Below are 18,954 nucleotides of genomic sequence, written 5' to 3'. Positions count from 1 at the left end.
AATCAAATAAAACTATTTGAGCCGTATTATATTAAGTTTTATGTAATAAATTATAAAAGTTAAGTTTTAAGTTTTAATATTTAATTTTTATGTTATAAGTATTAAGTTTTATGTTGTAAGTTTAAGTTTTAACTGTTAAGTTTTAGTTTTTAAGTTTTAAGTTTAAGTTTTAAGTGTTAAGTTTTAAATTTTAAGTTTTAAGTTTTAAATTTTAAGTTTTAAGTTTTAAGTGTTAAGTGTTAAGTGTTAAGTTTTAAGTTTTAAATTTTAAGTTTTAAGTTTTAAGTTATAAGATTTGAGTTTAAGTTTTAACTGTTAAGTTTTAAGTTTTAAGTTTAAGTTTATAGATTTAAGTTTAAGTTTTAACTGTTAAGTTCTAAGTTTTATTTTTTAAGTTTTAAGTTTCAGTTTTAAGTGTTAAGTGTTAAGTGTTAAGTGTTAAGTGTTAAGTGTTAAGTGTTAAGTTTTAAGTTTTAAGTTTAAGTTTTAAGTTTAAGTTTTAAGATTTAAGTTTAAGTGTTAAGTGTTAAGTTTTAAGTTTTAAGTTTAAGTTTTAAGTTTAAGTTTATAGATTTAAGTTTAAGTTTTAACTGTTAAGTTTTAAGTTTTATTTTTTAAGTTTTAAGTTTAAGTTTTAAGATTTAAGTGTTAAGTGTTAAGTGTTAAGTTTTAAGTTTTAAGTTTAAGTTTAAGTTTTAAGTTTTAAATTTTAAGTTTTAAGTTTTAAGTGTTAAGTGTTAAGTTTTAAGTTTTAAATTTTAAGTTTTAAGTTTTAAATTTTAAGTTTTAAGTTTTAAGTGTTAAGTTTCAAGTTTTAAGTTTTAAGTTTTAAGTTGTAAATTTTAAGTTTTAAGTTTTAAGTTTAAGATTTAAGTTTAAGTGTTAAGTGTTAAGTTTTAAGTTTTAAGATTTAAGTGTTAAGTGTTAAGTGTTAAGTGTTAAGTGTTAAGTGTTAAGTGTTAAGTGTTAAGTTTCAAGTTTTAAGTTTAAGTTTATAGTCTTAAGTTTCAATTTTAAGTTTTAAGTATTATTATTATTATTATTATATTATTATTATTATTAAGTTTCCAGTATTGTGTATTAATATTATCTTATGCCAAATAAAACAAAATTATGAATTTTCAAAAATTAACTACAATTTAAATACATATTTTAAGCAGTTTTGCATTTAAAATAATAGCAACAAAAGTGGCATGTGTCAATAACCCTCAATTTTACATAGCGTGTTGGCTAAAACGAGGCTATAAACACGTAAACATGTCAGTCAGTTGGCTTACAAACGGGCCAATACAAAAGCATTTCATTGCTCATATTTACCGTATCGTTACATGCACATACATACAAATACACATGTAATACAAAGCGAATGATAATACATGAGCACACATAAAGCTTCGTGTCGATCCTTACATGCCACTCACACACATACTACAGCAAATCGTATTTGAAAACCAGTGGGCGACAGCTGCTGGAAGCAGTTGTTTACCGCTTTTGAGTCAGGTGTAGCAGAATTGCAGAGCACATTCTCACATTTATTATATACAAAGAAATGGCCGCATAGCATGACAAGTGAAATCAGGTTAAAAGCTTTATGAAAAATGATAGAAACACGAGAGCAACAGCAGCGACCTGTCAACCATGCCATAAATGCCTGATTTGAGGGCATTACTATGCTAAAGGGTTAATTACGAAATTTAAAATTTCAGTTGCATTTAATAATACCAAAACATGGGGGTCTAGCTCTCGTGCCAAAGGCAGACAGACTAGAATGCGCACTTTGCATTGAAATTATTTTGTGGTGCAGTTAAATGTTTCGAAATTAAATGTAATTCTACATAAAAGTATTATTAGCCACTAATGCGTTGAATCTGATGACAAATGGATTGTAAAAATTCATGCAAATGCGAGAGTTGCATGTAAAATGCTGAGAAGTGAGCACAACACACGATACGCATGCATATTTCACACAGCGCACCAACACAAGCAAAACAGCTGACCGGTGAGAAAAATACGAAAAGTAGACTGGCGGCAAAATAATTGATTTTCGGTTAGGTAAAGCTGCTTATAAAAATTGTGAACCTAGCGAAATCGATTAAACAGCTTGATCCCCTCGTGTAAACCATGTTTGTGTGGAAAGTAAATATATGTAATGGGGATAGGAGCAAATACTAACTATCTACAAAATCTAGCAAAGGGTATATTGATAAAAAATTAACTGGAGAAGTAAAGTTTTTCCTACAAGCATAAATTTTTGTTTCTAGTCTCTAAACACAGACTAGCAATTTTTGTTCATCTGAAATTCATATTTTCATGTAAATATTTTATGTGCATGCAGCCTGCACACACAAATTATTCTTAATGTAAATTGGAAATTTGCATGCAATTTTGGCTGCCATCCCTTTGAAGTGTACTTGGTGTTTACCTAAACTTATATTTGAGCATGCTATAAGTAAAGGATTTTATGAAAAATGGGCAATATATCATCACCTAAAATGCAAAATAACGTAACATCACATTTCATAAGTTTACAGGCGAAGAAAAAGCGATTTAATAGAAACCATTTATTTCGAAACAAAATTTGAGTTTTGGTTATAAAATGGTTATGTATTGGTTATCGTATACTGATATTGTTGTTATTAAATGGTTATATATTGGTTATCATATACTGATATTTTTCTTACAAAATGGTTATATATGGGTTATCATATACTGATCTTTTTGTTACGAAATAGTTATATATTGGTTATCATATACTGATATTTTTCTTACAAAATGGTTATATATTGGTTATCATATACTGATCTTTTTGTTACGAAATAGTTATATATTGGTTATCATATACTGATATTTTTCTTACAAAATGGTTATATATTGGTTATCATATACTGATCTTTTTGTTACGAAATAGTTATATATTGGTTATCATATACTGATATTTTTCTTACAAAATGGTTATATATTGGTTATCATACACTCATAATGAAACAGAATTTGAGTTTTGGTTATAAAATGGTTATGTATTGGTTATCATACACAACAAAATAACAAATTTGAGTTTTGGTTATAAAATGTTTATATATTGGTTATTATATACTGATCTTTTTGTTATAAAATATTTATATATTGGTTATCATATACTGATATTATTGTTATTAAATGGTTATATATTGGTCATCATACACTCATAATGAAACAAAATTTGAGTTTTGGTTATAAAATTGTTATGTATTGGTTACCATATACTGATATTTTTGTTATAAAATAGTTATATAATGGTTATCATACACTCATATTGAAACAAAATTTGGGCCTTACCAATAAAAAGGTTATAGATTGGTTATAATAGCTAATATTGATTTTCGATTGTTTTTTTGATGATGATGTTTTGCATTTTAGGTAACGATATATGAAATATTTATCAACTAGAAAAGAATTGTTCATTCATTTTTGCAGTGAAAATAAAGCGTATATAGCAAAGTGTTACTGCCAAGTGAGTTATTAATGTGCGGCATAATTTCATTTATTACATTTTCTTTTTATATATGTATATGCTTTCTTTTACTTGCTCAAACCTCAACGTTTTATAAAGTTAGTAGTATACCCTTACCGAAATATGCTACGTACATATCTACAAGCAGTTGCTTTGCGGCATGCAACAAGTGTCACATCAGATTATGCACTAATCATGGCAGCGATGGGGCAACAGCAAAAGCTTCACACTTGAAGAAACATGTCTTTGCCATGCATTTCTTACTAAGCACATTGCTACGCTGCTTGTAGTTGAGAAATTGTGCGCCTGTACATATGTATATAAGTATAATACACAAGCAAGTGCACCAACGCCGGCCCTACCTGCGAAAATCGCCCACCATCAGCCGAGACTTTTGCCATCTTTAGTTGCGGTGACGACGCTTCGAGTGCCATTTGCCAGCGCTATTCAGTAGATTGTGTAAATTGTGCAACCTAGGCAGCTTTATTGGCTATATGCTGTGGCGACAAAAACACCAACAGCAGCGCGAACAAACAAACATAGCGTTAGAGATGTATATACAAGTATGTATGTATGTGAATCCATATGTGTGGGTATCGTGCGAACGGTCGCCTGCTGCTTGGGTATATCAAATTAAAAACACTTGAGGAAATTTCCACTCGATAATCATATTATGTTTATAAAGATATTTGGCAAATATTTTATGAAAATATGCCATCTTACATATGTACATATGTGTACATCAATTTTACATATTTATACAAGTGTTTCTATGGCATGTGCAAATACTTGTCATATTTTTACGAGTACATATTCACTGCCATAAGCAGCGGCAGTGGCCGAAGAGCAGTCTAAATTTAGATTTAACTCTCAGCTAATTATACCTGAGCGTGGGTGGCACAAAATAAATGTTTGTTTGAAGAAGCTGAAATGTGGAGAGCGCATAAATTGGATTCGCAAGTGAGGAACTCTAAATGAGGGTGGAGAACAGGAAGAGAAACTAACTTCGACTGCACTGCAATTATATACCCTTCACAAATACAAAAGATTCCTTACCAAAACTTTGATGGCTCCGTTTGGACGACAGTAATGTACAATAGTGGTCCGATATCGACGATTCCAAAACATAAGCAGGTTCTTGGGGAGAAAAGGTGAGAACTCCTACGATTGTGAAAAGTTAAACATTTCTAAGTGCAAGTAGTTCAGTAGCTTTCTGCTACTTTCTGCTTTCTAATACTGAGTTGCATTGGTGCAGTATTAGAATGCAAGAATGCATTCCGATGTGAACAGGTCTAGGGACCCCCTCTGCCTATAGAATCGTCTTTGCAATTGTCAGTGATTCCGCTAAGACCCGTCACCCAAAAGGGTCTCATAACAAGTAGAGTAATATTTGTAGAGAGGACAGAGACCCTTTAAAAAGCTTTGAATCCACATTATTGCCGTTCTGGTATCGAAGTGAATGCTCACCAATCTGAAAGAAGCTGCACTTCGTAGCAGTGCTACCAACGCCTCCTTGATGGTAGCCACTTCTGGTGGAAAAATACTACAGTCTGCTAGCCTAAAGTTAAAACTGACGAAAAGCTTCCTACAAAAAACTCCGAACCCAACTGTGCAAAAACTCACTGCGTCTCTTCTTCAGCAACTTCTGTCCATCCAAGAGTAGCCTCCGCGATCCAGTTTTTCAGAAATGCAATTTAAGCAAAAGAGATTTTCCAAAAGTCGTTGTTCGGACCCCTTCATATTCTCAGCTTCCCTGATTTTTAGAGCGTGCTACTCAGCAATACCTGTACACCTGCCGCCAATATCCACGGGAGCTATGTTTAAGTTTACATTAACTGCTATTGTTGGTATAGTCCGCATTGCACTGGAGTTGGCTATGATAGCTGCTCTTTGGGCATGGTTTCGTAGAGCCAAAACAGCAACTTAGGTGGGAGGCCATACCTTCTCCCCATAGCGTCACTATAGCATTGTAAGACAGCCGATGCTTTTATTACTCTCTTCTCAACTTAAGCCCAAAGTATTTCATCATATTAACAGGTTGAACCTGCAAAAGAGCGAAGAGGCAGGCATGGTATCTGATACCTCATAGTCAATAAAGCGATGCAGTATTAGTTGGGTTGACAGCTAAGCCAATTATATTCGCACAGTTGTACACCACGTTGAGGTTTCACCTTCGGTTAGCTCGTAAACGGTATTTAGAATTTTTCCTTTAACCTTACGATCAACGTCGTCAGCTTTGCTGTAATATGTTTCCAATTAAAGATTAATTTATTTTTAATATATTTTCAACAGAACCGACTTATAGTAAAGTCACATCCTTAAACTCATACTGCCTTATATTCTCAAATTCCTGCTAATGCGAGGCAAAAAAATAAAAAATAAAAATGCAGCTATTCATTTGCAGTTATCGGCAAATGTGAATATATGAAACTCATGCCTCAAAATGATGTTATCTCGTACGTTTGCTACACTTCTACAAATACATACATACTGGTACAAAAACAAGAATACAGAAACGAAATTGAGAATGAAAAAAAGAGAATACCAAGAAGCTGCAGCAAATGCGAGGAGACTGAGCGGGCGGCAAAGAGACGAAGAAAATAATTCTTGAGATTTTTTGTATGCATTTTCTGCAATTTTCTTAATTAAAAAAATCGTTTCGATTTCCTTATAGATGCAATGGAAAATGCAGACAGCAACAGCAAAAACGCGCAAGTTCATCTCTAAGGCGAAATTGATAAGGAATTCGATGAGAAGCGTCGAAGGTTGCGCGGGGTGAATTCACTTGAAGACTTTATGTTGGATTTCTACTAAAAAGCAGCTGAGCAAAGTTCATTTCTTGCAGTGGGTACTTGTAGCAAGAAGGCCAATAAGATGTTCTCAGTGCACGAGCAGATTATTGGATGGTGGTATGTGCAAGTTTATGAAAATGCCATGATAATTTGCATGATTGTTGGCGACAAGTCATGGAAGTAATTGAAATCGTAAGACAGTTAGCTAACTATAAATCAAATAAATAGGAATAGCGCTACTATTGTAGATATTGGTGTGCGGGGTGTGAGTAACCATAATTTTTTTTTGGGTTAAAAAGGTCTAAAATTAAAAAAAAATATTTTTTCTTGGGGCTTAAAGTACACTTTAGCGTCGCAGGCTTTGCCTTAGCGGGTAAAATTTTAATTCTGAATTTCTTACTCCGAACGGAAAATCGCCAAAATTAAGCCTCATCTCATTGCTCTAGACTGGTTTAACGCTTAAGAAATCTAAACATCATACACTGCAAAATTAACGCACATTATAGTGGGTGTAGACCAGAAATAGAGACCAGATATTATGATTGCATCGTCCATTCGAAAGGCAGAAATTAATGTTCTATTTATGGTTCACTTTCGACGTAATGACGCTCATATGTTCATACACACTGATTTTGCATCTATGTATGCAACGGATATTGCTTTTACACCCACGAAATTGACATTCTCACATTAACCGCAGGACCAATGCAAAAGCAGGTGATTGCGAATATGCGACATGTTTCAATCTCACTGCCCGCGTCACCGTTGTATGTACGAGTACAGTGTGCGAATAATGGATAGTCTTCCTGCAGCTTGAGAATATACTAGCTTTCTTCTCTACATATAATACACCCTCGGACATCTCAACATCTTTTAGTGAATTCATCGTTGTTCAAAATACCATAATTTCTAGGATTGTATAATCTTTGATTTACCACATTTCCTATCCACACCAAAATCCCCACTTCTTCTAAAGGGTTGGTTTCCCGAAATTCATGCACAAAGTATCTAAAATAATTATCAATGAATTCGTAAAAAGGATAATGTATTTTTCAGAAAATTATCAGTCTCGCTCATGTGCTCTTTCGTAAACCGAAGTCTGGCTACTTCGAGCTAGGGTTTTCGCAATCCTAATGTTACAATCTGGCAATTCGCAATTTTATCGTAAAGCTTGACATTTTCGATATTATACATGCTCAAAATGTTTTGCCATACGAGCGCTTTTTGTGTTGCGTACAGTAACTTATAATATTCTTCTCCGCCAAAAAACGAAATTTTCCAACTTTCGGCGTAGATTAACTTAGTAACAGTGCATCGAAGAAGTCAATTGAATTTTTGATGATGAAGCTCCAACAAGTAACAGTGTTTATCAACGGTATGGTGATATAGATGTTGTTTTGGAAAATATTGCTGCTGTGCGCAAACTGATGTTGTAAGAACTTAAGTAACCTATCGTGACATTGAGACTAGAGAAACTAGAGACATTATTGGCGCCAACATACATTTATTAGTGCATGAACATTTGATTTTTGCGGATCACTCTTCACCACGACTCTCTCTCTCTCTTACACATATATCGACTGAACCAATTGAATTTTTGAGCACTCAAACATCGATTTGATGAGTCATCAATGTTAAGAATTTAATGTTTTTAGACAGCTGACACACACTACACATGTTTCGGAGATATCTCCATCAGATTTCCTAAAGTGATTCAACAATTGATTCAAACACAACCAAAAGTATATGAACCTTACTGGAGTAAACAAAGGTCCATGGAACTACTAGCTTTTAGAAAGGTTCACATGTCCACAATGATGGGATTTCTAACTGAACATTGTCTCATTGACCCTCATGCGGTGAAGCTTGAATTTTGTGGCTCACTACTTGTTCAAGTTGAAGGGAGGAAGATGAGGTGTTAACATCTAGACACATTCTTCTTCACTGTCCAGCTTTCGTCAAAACAAGGTTGAATATTTCGGTTGCCATACTTTCCACGTACTCGGCAAATTAGCTGGAGTAGACATTAGCCAGCTCAATAAATTAGTGGCTGACTCTAGGCGCTTTGTAGATTTGCAACGGTCTTTTTGATCTATACTTAGAGTTCTGTTCATAACAATGGACCAGCGTCTCTTGGAGAACAAGTGGGATTATTTGAGGTCTCACGAATATCTGCCTATTAACTAACCTAATGAAAAATATTTTTAAAGCAATAAAGCGATTTTCGATGATAAATATTTATTTTTGTTCTCTAATCCTCAAATATAAAAGGGAATTCTCGTGTTCGTTTCCACCTTGTTTCTAAACATGTATGTGCATATGTAGTATGTACAACTTATGAAAGTTCCTAAATTGCCATCTTGAACTTCAAATCAATGTGTGTATATTTTGTGAATTTTTCTATTTCGTACGTACACTTGCTGTCAACAATTGGCACATATATGAATACGTAATTTTTATGAGATTTTATTTTTATAATGTACAGACTATATAGTCGCAGCCTAGTCAAAGAAATATTGCTTGGCCGGCACTATTTTGCATATGACACACTCTTTCTCTATCTCCCTCTCTCTCACTCTCTACCTCTATCTCTCTCTTTTTTTCTCTCTCTCTCCCCCTCGCACGACAGTTTTACATCACTTTGCATTCATGACAATGTACGAGTATACAAACAAGACGAACGATGCGCTATCGTCCATCGACGCCGACATTTCTGCTTCGCCGGGCAAAGTTGTTGCGAGCATAAAATGTTCTTTGCCACTTTTTAATTAAATTTTAAAGCACTTTATGCTCTGAATGCAATTCAACATAGCGCATAAGCGACAAAAATACATATACTCGTAGTGCATACGTGTGTGTACAAGCATGCAAAAGCACGCATACAGATGTACGTGTCTATATACAATGCAATATTATCTTTAACGCTAAAATCGTGCTATAAACGCATCTAATTTTGCTTAGTTAATATGCACCGTAAGCGCTAATTAATTTTCTGGTTAACTCGTTATCGCAAAATGGCGGATGAGTTTAATTTAAAAGTTCGTCGTTTTCACTCTTTCGCTGTTATTGGAATTTCGGAAACTATTTAATCCTCGATATGTGGGTGCTTATACGAAAATAAATTACTAATAATTGGATGGAGCACTACAAAAAAAAATAAATTAGGTTAAGTCAAATATGAGAAAAGGGAGAGGCATATATATCTGACCGTTTCTCCGCCCAACTGTATACATGCGAACTAGTTCCGCAGTTTTTGTGACAGCGTTCTGAAATTTAGCATCCGTCCTTTTCCCAGCAAGCAGCTACTCATTTGTCGGAATGGTCAATATCGGATCACTATAGCATGTAGCTGTCATACAAACTGGCTGATACGAATCAAATGCTTGTATTGAAAATTTTTCATTTGAGCATATTTCTTAACGAAATTTGGCATAAAATATTACGTAAAGCAATAAAGTATTTTCTGATAAAAATTGTTCAGTTTAGACCACTAAAGCATATAGCTGCCATACAAACTGAAGGATCAAAACCAAGGTCTTGTATGGAAAACTTCTATAAACATAGAGATATTTTAACGAAATTTGGTATGGATTATTGCCCAAGACAGTAATTTAATATCCGAAGAAATTGCTCAGATAGATTTAATATAGCATATAGCTGCCATACTGACTGAAGGATCAAAACTTAGGTCTTGTATAGGGACTTTTATATATTATATATAAAGATATGTTAATGAAATTTGGTATGGATTATTGCCTAAAGCACTAAGGTAATCTCCAAAGAAATTGTTCAAATCGTATCACTTTAGCATATAGCTGTCATACAAACCAACCTATCAAAATCAAGTTCCTGTACGGAATATTTTGTAAATGTACTTTGTATTAAAGCTTTTTTGCCTTTTTTTCTTGTATTACTAATATTTACTCATTCAAATAATCGCCTCAGTTTCAGCCCACTAGAAACAATTTAAAAAAATATGTACTTGCCCGCATGAACATATGCGTTAACTGAACGCCATGAGCTTTCGTTTTTAACATCCACCAAAGTAAAAGTGTAATTTTAACTCGGCGCCGATTCATACAAGCGCATTTCTACGCAGTTGCAGCATGTTGCAGCAGCAACATAAAATCCGCTTAGACTAAATACCTACATAATATGCTTGCAAATCTTCACACATACTTAAGTGTGTGCATGCTCAGGTGTATAGGCGCGTGCTCGTGCTAGTCGTGTAACTAGACATCGAGCTAAGCAGTTATAAACACTTCGGGATTGGCGAGTTGTCTGAAAAATGTGGAGATTGTTGAAATATTATAGAATGGCATATGAAGAAACTTAACGGAAATTTCACTAGACGACGACGAGAACACGGTTTTCGAGTAGACATAGCTTTAAAAACAAAATATTTTTCTTTTATTTGTTATTTATAGTGTACTTCTGAAATATTAATAACACTGCCAAACCCATTTTCATGCATTCGAATTTGATAAAATTCAGCACATTTTTTGAATCAATAAATTTAAAAGTTTTCTCAAAAAAATTTTTGAAAAATTGGCTTTTTCGGCCTTCTAACTACATATGATCCCTTAACAAAAATTTCGGGTTCGCCAATTTCACGTTGCTCTCATCTCTAATTCATATGCAAAAGGCATGTTGCGTATACGACACGTTGCACCGCTGCTATTTTCCAGTCACCTACTAATTACAATTAATCCGCTTATGCATAACATGGCACGTATCACTTTATATAAGTGCTTATTTATATTTGAGTGGGGCACACGTGTGTGGGAAGTCTATGCATTTCTTGTGAGATGCCGCGCTTGTAGCTGAATTGCTCACGTTGGGGTAGGCGTGGGTGCGCTTCGATGTGGTAAAAGCCAGCGCAATTGTATATGTAACGTATTATAATTACAGATATGCATACATTTTACTATTTTGATAGATATGTGTGACATGTGCGGTTTAAATTTCATTAAAGCTAAAGATTTACACTGATGGAATAATATGTATCTCTAGCGGAAAAATGCCAAAAAGTGGTCGACCAAAATAGTACATATTTGTTTATTTGTTATTATAAATATAAAAAAAAAAATTTGATTAGAAATTCGAAAAAACTAACATATTAACTGATATATGGGGTAAAAAGTCCACCGTATATTTTAAAATCCGTCTGTTGAGTATGTGGGGCAATGGGAACCAATGATCCGATTTTACCAATTTTTAGTACCATTTTTAGTACAAAAAATGTTCTCTATGTTTCATTGTTTATCTCGGAGATACAACTTGTACAAGAACTGAATCTGATCGACCTTCCCAAGTGAGATCGCTTCACTCTATGGGCTCTTGAAAAATTACAAGAAGATTCGGCGTTTTCAAGCCAAATTTCAATCAGTGATGAGGCCCAATACTGGCTCAATTTGTATGAAAACAAGCAAAATTACCGCATTTGCGACGAAAAGCAACTTGAAGGGTTTCAAGAGCTACCGTTATCGCGCCATGATAACTTACTTTTTTATAATTGTTTTGGTTTCAACAAGACGTCGCCAATTAGCACACATCGCATCAATAAATGGATTTATTGAGAGAACATTTCAGTGAGCAGATAATTTCAAGCTTTGGACTGGTTGATTGGTTACAAAGATCGTGTGATATCACACCGTTAGACCTTGTCCTGTGGGGATATCTAAACTCTAAAGTATATGCAGACAATCCCGCTTCAATTCAGGCCTTGGAGCAAAACATCACCAGTTACCAGTCGAAATGCTCGAACGAGTCATCAAGAATTGATCTGAACGAATGAACCATCTGAGACGTAATCATGGTCAATATTTGAAAAAAATAATCTTCGAAAAATAAAAGCCAAAGAAGGTTCTTTCGAATGATAATAAACATTTCCCGTTAAATTTGAAGTTCCTCTGTTTTTTTCGTTAAAAAGTAGAGAACCTTGCGGTGGATCACTTTTTATTGTTGAAAATAAAACAATTGTTTTGTACGACATACCAACAAAAAAGTGTTGTGAACTAATATATTGCAAAATTTATGTATTTAATAAATTTACAAAATCTTTTAATGAGCTAATTAATATATAGATACAGTTAGCCAGCATAAATTCAGATTAACGTGACTGAAGCAAAATTTGGGCCCAAATATATGAGTAGCCACGTACATACAGATGTGTGTTGTACATGTGTATGTACGTGGCTACTACACACACACATTGAAACACATTGAAAATGGTTGTCAGTTATCAATTCAGTCGTGGCAATTTCGACAAAGACTCACACAAATACTCAAATGAGTACTTGTGCGTGCACAGTACACCGCTGGATACAAGCGTACATACTATATGTATTAATTCCGAGTACAATTCACATTCGATTGTAATTTGAAACTTACCGTAATTACAAGCAATTGTTGCGCAGTGTAAACTAGTTATTATCTGCTCTCCGCTCCAATAGTACGAGTATATATGTAGTATATCTGGCAATTGCAGTTGTCATTCAATAAGAATTTTGCTGTCGATACGCATTAGTGGTGATATTGGTTTGTTGCTTTTATTGTTTTGTGATTAGCATTATCTCTATTTGACTAATTCGTTTAGCAAATGAAATTATGGAAATTGTTGCTTTGTTCTATTGCAAGTTGTTTTTGGTATTTTGACTTTTGTTTGGAGTATCGTTATTGTTCTGCGTTTTTGTTGTGATATTAGGTAGATCTTTTGTTGATTTTAGCACTTGTTGTTATCTGATTAGCACTCTAATGATGTAAGAATGCTAATTTTTGCTTAGTCAGGTTGTTTGACAGTTGAAGTCAAGGCAATGCAACTAGTTTATGGTTGTTGTATGTGATGCACAGTAAATAGCTATTAAGAAGGTGGTTAAGGTATAGATAAAAAATTCAAAAAAATCAGAAAATTCGAAAAATCAGAAAATTCAAAAAATTAAAAAAAAAAACACAAAATTCAACAAAAAATAAAAAAAAATATTTCTTTGATTAATTCCTGCAAAACACCATAATGTCAGTTAAATATTTGTTTTAACTGCCACGGAAACGCACACTTTATAAAAAAAAGGCACCACAATGACAACAACGAATATTTACTATCTTTATTTCTTTTCTCTGATACACACCAAGTGTATTTACATTCAAAAAAAAAAAAATTATTTCCCCTGTTTTGACCTCATTTGCCATTAATGCCACATCCTTTCAACTGTTTGCGGCACACTCGGCTAGCCTGTGTTCGTTTTGCAGTACTTTTCCAAGCCAATAATAAATTCAATTAATTTTCCACCATCAAATATGTATTACTTTCCTCTTTCTTCAACTTCGACCTGCCAAATTGACTTAACAAGCAACCCGAACCGAGCAGCTGTCAGCAGGGACTCGGCATAATTAAGTTGGGCCCGAATTCTGCTGCCAGACTTCTTTCTCCTATTACATTTATATACATACATATATATTATTCTGCTTTGCGCAGCGCTTCCTTGCTTACACACATACCTACTTACTAGTTGTTGAGTTATATTCTCCGTGCAGCAATTCGCTATTCTCAGTGGTCTCGGCTGGTAACTGTAAACTTTATGCATATTACACACACAGCCTTGGTTTTGTGGCAAGCACGCCGTATAAGTGGAATGATAAGAAAGAAAACGAGTAAAGACAAAGCTAAAACTTGATCCACTTTCTTTTCGAAATAATGTCAGTTTCCGGTCATTTGCTCGCACATCCGTTGGCGTTGCAAGGACCAAGTGCCAAGTCTTGAGTACACAGCAGCACACACGCAGCACCAACTACAGTATGTATGCGGGTACGGAAATAGTAATACTCACTTTGGAGTTAGCGCTGAAGGCATGAAGCTGACGACACAGTTGCCTGGTTATTTGTCTTTGCGTTTATGATAGTTCACTACTTGGTTAGTAACTTGTGTCTGTTTATAATCAGTTCGTTACTCCTAGTTAATATAAATGTAGATATACACAGATAACTGTATGTCAACATATTTAAATGAAGGTTGCGATTTAACCATATTGTAAAAACATATAACTGTGAAATTTTTTACACCGTGTAAAGGGTATACTACATAATTAGTTTGCAATGAAGTTTGTAACAACTAGAAGGTTTATGTATATATGTACGTGAACTAGTCTTTCGCTCTTTGAGTTATCGATTTTGCATTTCTAAGCAGTTGCTAATTTATGTATAGGAACCGCTGATATCGAAGCACTATAGAATATAATGGGTGATCCAAGTAAAGATAATTTTTTCGATAACTCCAATCATACGGGAGCCGTGTCAAGTTTTTTTGTTCAGTTATGTTTGGCATTTTATCATGGAAAGGCTTGTGCCTAAACAACGTTTACAAAACGTTCAACTTTATTACGTAAATTTACGTTCCGTAAAAACATATTTTTCGCGCGCTCCGCTCTACTTATGGTCAACATAATCGACCTACTGAGCATATTATTCGCAACACCATTACCGATCTGCAGACCCAGCATTCGTTATTGGTTAACATTCGACCGAATAAAATACGCCCGGAACGCAATGAAGAAAATACAGCAGTCGTAGCTGAGAGTGTACACGAGGACCGTGGAGAGTCGATTCGGCGCCGTTCGCCGCAACGACTTACCGCATTTTACGTCGAGATCTTTGAAAGCGTACAAAATACAGCTTGTGCAAGAACTGAAGCAGCTCGACCTTCCCAACGACATCGCTTCGCTGTAAGGGCTCTTGAAAAGTTAGAACAAGATCTGAGCCCAAATATTGTTCAGCGTTGAGGATCATTTCTAGCTCAAGTAAAATTTGGGCCGAAAAGCAATCTCAAGAGAGTTAAGAGCTTTCATTTTAGCCAGAAAAAGCAATGGTTTGGTGTGGTTTGTCGATGCCGATGTAACCATCGATTCATATTTCTTCAAAAAAGATGCCGGTGGGAATGTAACCGTCAATTGCGATTGTTATCGTGTCATGTGTCTGAAGTTGAAGGTCTTGATCTCGGCAATCTTTGGTTTCAAAAAACGGCGCCACTTTCCACACATTTTATTTATCAATGGACTTATTGAGAGAACACTTCAAAGAGCAGATAATTTCACGTTTTGTGCCGTTCGATGGGCCACCCAGATCGTGTGTTATCACATCATTAGATGTTTTTCCTAATATAAAATGTAACGTCTCAGGTCTATGCGGACAAGCCCGCTTAGAGTCATCGAAAATTGAACTCAACGGATGGATCATCTGATAATCTTCTAAAAATAAATGCCAAAGAATGTTCTTTCGAATAACGATGAACATTCCCCATTAGATTTGAAGTATCTCTGTTTTTTCTTTAAAACAGTAGGAAATGGATCAGCCTTTACCTGCCATACAAACTGCATGAGCAGAGTGAAGTGCTTGTATGGAAAACTTTTATATTTGATGTCTTAAGAAATTTGGCATGGGTTATTATTTAAAGCAATGATGCAACCTTTATAGTACTTATTCAGATCGGAATACTATAGCATACAGCGGCCATACAAAATGAATAATCGAGTTCGTAGATGGGCGTAATCTGACCACTGCCATGCTTACAAATCGCCATTAACCGAAAACCTATAAAGTGCCGAAACTAAGCATTAAATTGAGATATAAAAGTCATATTTGGCACAAGGGATCGCTGTAGCCAGCGGCACCTTTGGGGAAAAAATTGTCTAAAAGTGAGCGTGGCCCCGCCCTCTAATTATGGATTGGTTCAAGTGTTAGCTTTGCTCAAATATTTTCTCAATTGTAGACATTTTTAAGCAATGTTAACTTTAGTTTTAGTTCGATATCCTATTTAAATTAAAAAAAAGTTATAAATATATTTGATTGTAATCAAATGATCATTTTGCACAACTCAATTCAAATTGTCTTGTAGTTATTTATTAATCCCCAAAAGAGTAACATATAATCCACTTGATTTTTAATACCGTCGAATTTAATTTTTTACATCATAACACCACATTTGCGTTCACTGTTTTGTAAACCTCGCCATATTTGGAAAAATTATCATTTTGTTAATTTTTATTTTACTCTCTCCTTTTCCTTCCTCCTACCAATCAATAAGAGAATGAGGCAAATTTATAAATATACAGGTTATCACGTTCTTAGCTCTTATTTCAACTGTTAATTTAATTCATTTCTTGCACAGATTTATCTTTGAATTTGTCAATTCTGCCTACTTTTGTTTGAAATACAGTGCTACTAAAAATACTGCATTGCTTATATATAGCTTTACACTTTCCAGTTGTTCCAGCTAATTTGTCAACACTCAAAGTTCATTTTCACTTTTGTTTCACTTATGAACTGCTTACACACGTATTTTATAACCAACTAAAAAGTAGAAAAATTATCTTCTATACTAAACAGAATCCTTTTGTTTTTATTTTTGATCACTTCAATCCATAAGCCTTTAAAAAATTACCAACAATTTCTTGTTTTATTATTATTTTTTATCATAGATTCAACAACGCAACACTGATATTCCGCTGCCGCCACTTGGTATGCGCCACTTTAGCGTTGCCATCTCTGTAATACTCCCTCCTGTTGCTGTAAAGGCAATGTAATGATCTCTTTGCCGTATGGCCGTTATATATGGTTAAAGCCGACACCGCAACACTTAACCGAGCGAGTAGCAGACGAAAGCTGCTGTAAATTATTTACCCGTCATGGCTGCACTTCAACAACTGAACCGAACTTCGGCACTTGGGTGGCGCGCACAAAAGTAGGCAACAAAGTAAGTCTGCGCTTGCAGCCACGGCAATTGCAGCAGCTGTGCTAGTGGGTAGTTCTACTATACTTCTACTATACTTTTATGTGTTTGTGTGTAGCACAGCTATGACGACAAATTTGGCAAAAACAACAACACTAATGTAGTGTTAGCAACAACAGGCGTTTACCATTTCCCAACCAATATAGGTGAATTCCTGTACACGCTCTCACAGCAGCTGGACAAAAACTGCATTGTTGCTATTGCATGCTTAATAACACAAACAACTGCTTAGTGCATATACAAATCGCATGCGAGTATTCGTTTGACTTCGTCATATAAGTGCACGTGCTTATGCTTCGTTTGCCATTTCTATCGCAGTGTGTATGTGTGTGTGTGTGCGTGCGTAATTTTCAAAGTAACAACACGCACTCATACAACATTAGGGTGTGGTGAATATACAACACAAGAAAATATACAAATTGTAAAGAGCGGCAGTACGAGCGAGAGCGCGTGAGTGAAAGAGCGCCAATGCGAAAACTAAGGCGAGGCAAAAGACCAAGTACCAACTGTTAGAGAAAATATCCCTTTTTTCCGTTTTTTTTTCTTTTTGTCAAAACCCATAAGCAGCTGAAGCGCTGAAGAAGCTAAGAAGCAGAGCAACAGTGGCAGCATCAGACGTATACGCTGAAGAAATAGCACCACTGTGGATGAAGCGTATGCAGAAGCAAAGCATCAGCGTAGTACACGAAGTTACGACGACCGTTGCTATTAGCAGCGCGTCAGCAGGAGAAGCAGAAACTGAAGAAATTGAAAATGTATACGCTGGCAGTCACTACACATCCGTTTCCACATTTAACATCATATCCTTTTTAGTAATTTTTGTAATCAATTTAGTTTTTTTTTTCTTTCAACGTTTTTCACCTGCATACATACATATAGATAGTAAGTATATATAAATATGTATGCTTGGGCGTTTCAAGAAAGAAAGTCTGCTTTCTTTCTTCTTAAAAGTGCTTCACAAAAACGCTCAAACCCAGTACCTTGTAGTGTTATCCATAAAAATTGCGTTTTTATCAGCGTGTTGAGCTGCGCTGTGCTTAAGAGCTGGCAGTGCCTACTTCTAGTATGTATATTCGTAGCCGTTTCTATGCCGTTGTGCGCGTTCTCAGACGTATCTGTGTTAACTTGCGTCAAATGCTGGTAGTCTCGTTTGCATCACTTACTTTATATGCCAAATTTGAAAATTATTTTACCGTTAATTTTTATTTTTATTATTTTTGTTTTTGTATCCACTAGTATAGAAACGCCTTTTTCATATTTGCTGCATGCGCCCCAATTTGCAAATTATGTGATATGTGTGCGCTGGTGCCTGTGTGCGTGTGCATATATATGTTTCCTTTTCACTGGATTCTCTTTTTCCTGTCGGTTAGCTCATTTTCTTTTCACTGTATAGACAAATTTTACTTTTACGTTTACGTTTTTTCCGCTTAGTAATATTGTATAACTAATTTTCAGGTATAATTTTCAACACTTTTCTTTGCTTTTACTAGCTGCCCACAACTGGTGCATAGATATCTCATCCTTTTTTGTTGTATTTATGTGTTTTTTTTTTTGTTAGCTTGCAACTTTTCACTGTGACGCGCTTTATTTGTAACCGTTTAGCATCCGTACACGTCGACTGTCTCCACCTGACTGAGAAAATCGATGGCCAATCTCTGCAATTTAACACACACGACGCATAGCAATATGGTGGGTTTTGTGACACAATTTCGCGTGTTTGTGTTCGCTTGTGTGTGTGCATGCGCTTATTTGCGTCTGTATAACAGTATTTAGGTGGCGGCTGCTGTCGCTCATTGTAACGCTACACAGCATCCCTCGTGTGTACGCGAGCATTCATTTGCAATGGTGCACTCTCAATCGTGCGCTCTTTCGCTCTCACTTCGTACATTTCG

At 35.0% G+C, this 18,954-nt stretch overlaps 1 protein-coding gene across 34 annotated transcripts in view; it reads right to left on the bottom strand.

The window, feature by feature from the left end:
* LOC105231594 (glutamate-gated chloride channel) overlaps positions 1-18,710 on the bottom strand; it is an 86,531-nt gene extending 67,821 nt beyond the window's left edge. For 15 of the 34 annotated variants that reach the window (XM_049449288.1, XM_049449300.1, XM_049449306.1 and 12 more), the window contains exons 1-2: positions 18,043-18,710; positions 12,676-13,141 (exon numbers count right to left, since the gene is read on the bottom strand). The gene's annotated coding sequence lies outside the window, so the exon portion shown is untranslated. Of the gene's footprint in view, positions 1-12,675; positions 13,142-13,779; positions 14,231-16,528; positions 16,678-16,714; positions 18,016-18,042 lie in introns of those variants that run through there. The other 19 variants (XM_049449287.1, XM_049449299.1, XM_049449292.1 and 16 more) reach the window with 8 other exon arrangements.
* Between the last annotated feature and the right edge of the window lie 244 nt (positions 18,711-18,954).

The sequence above is a fragment of the Bactrocera dorsalis genome, chromosome 2, assembly GCF_023373825.1.
Source record: "Bactrocera dorsalis isolate Fly_Bdor chromosome 2, ASM2337382v1, whole genome shotgun sequence".
In the NCBI taxonomy this organism is placed as follows: Eukaryota; Metazoa; Arthropoda; class Insecta; order Diptera; family Tephritidae; genus Bactrocera; species Bactrocera dorsalis.
The sequence above is the reverse complement of the archived record's forward strand: the minus strand, read 5'-3'. Positions and strand labels throughout refer to the sequence as shown.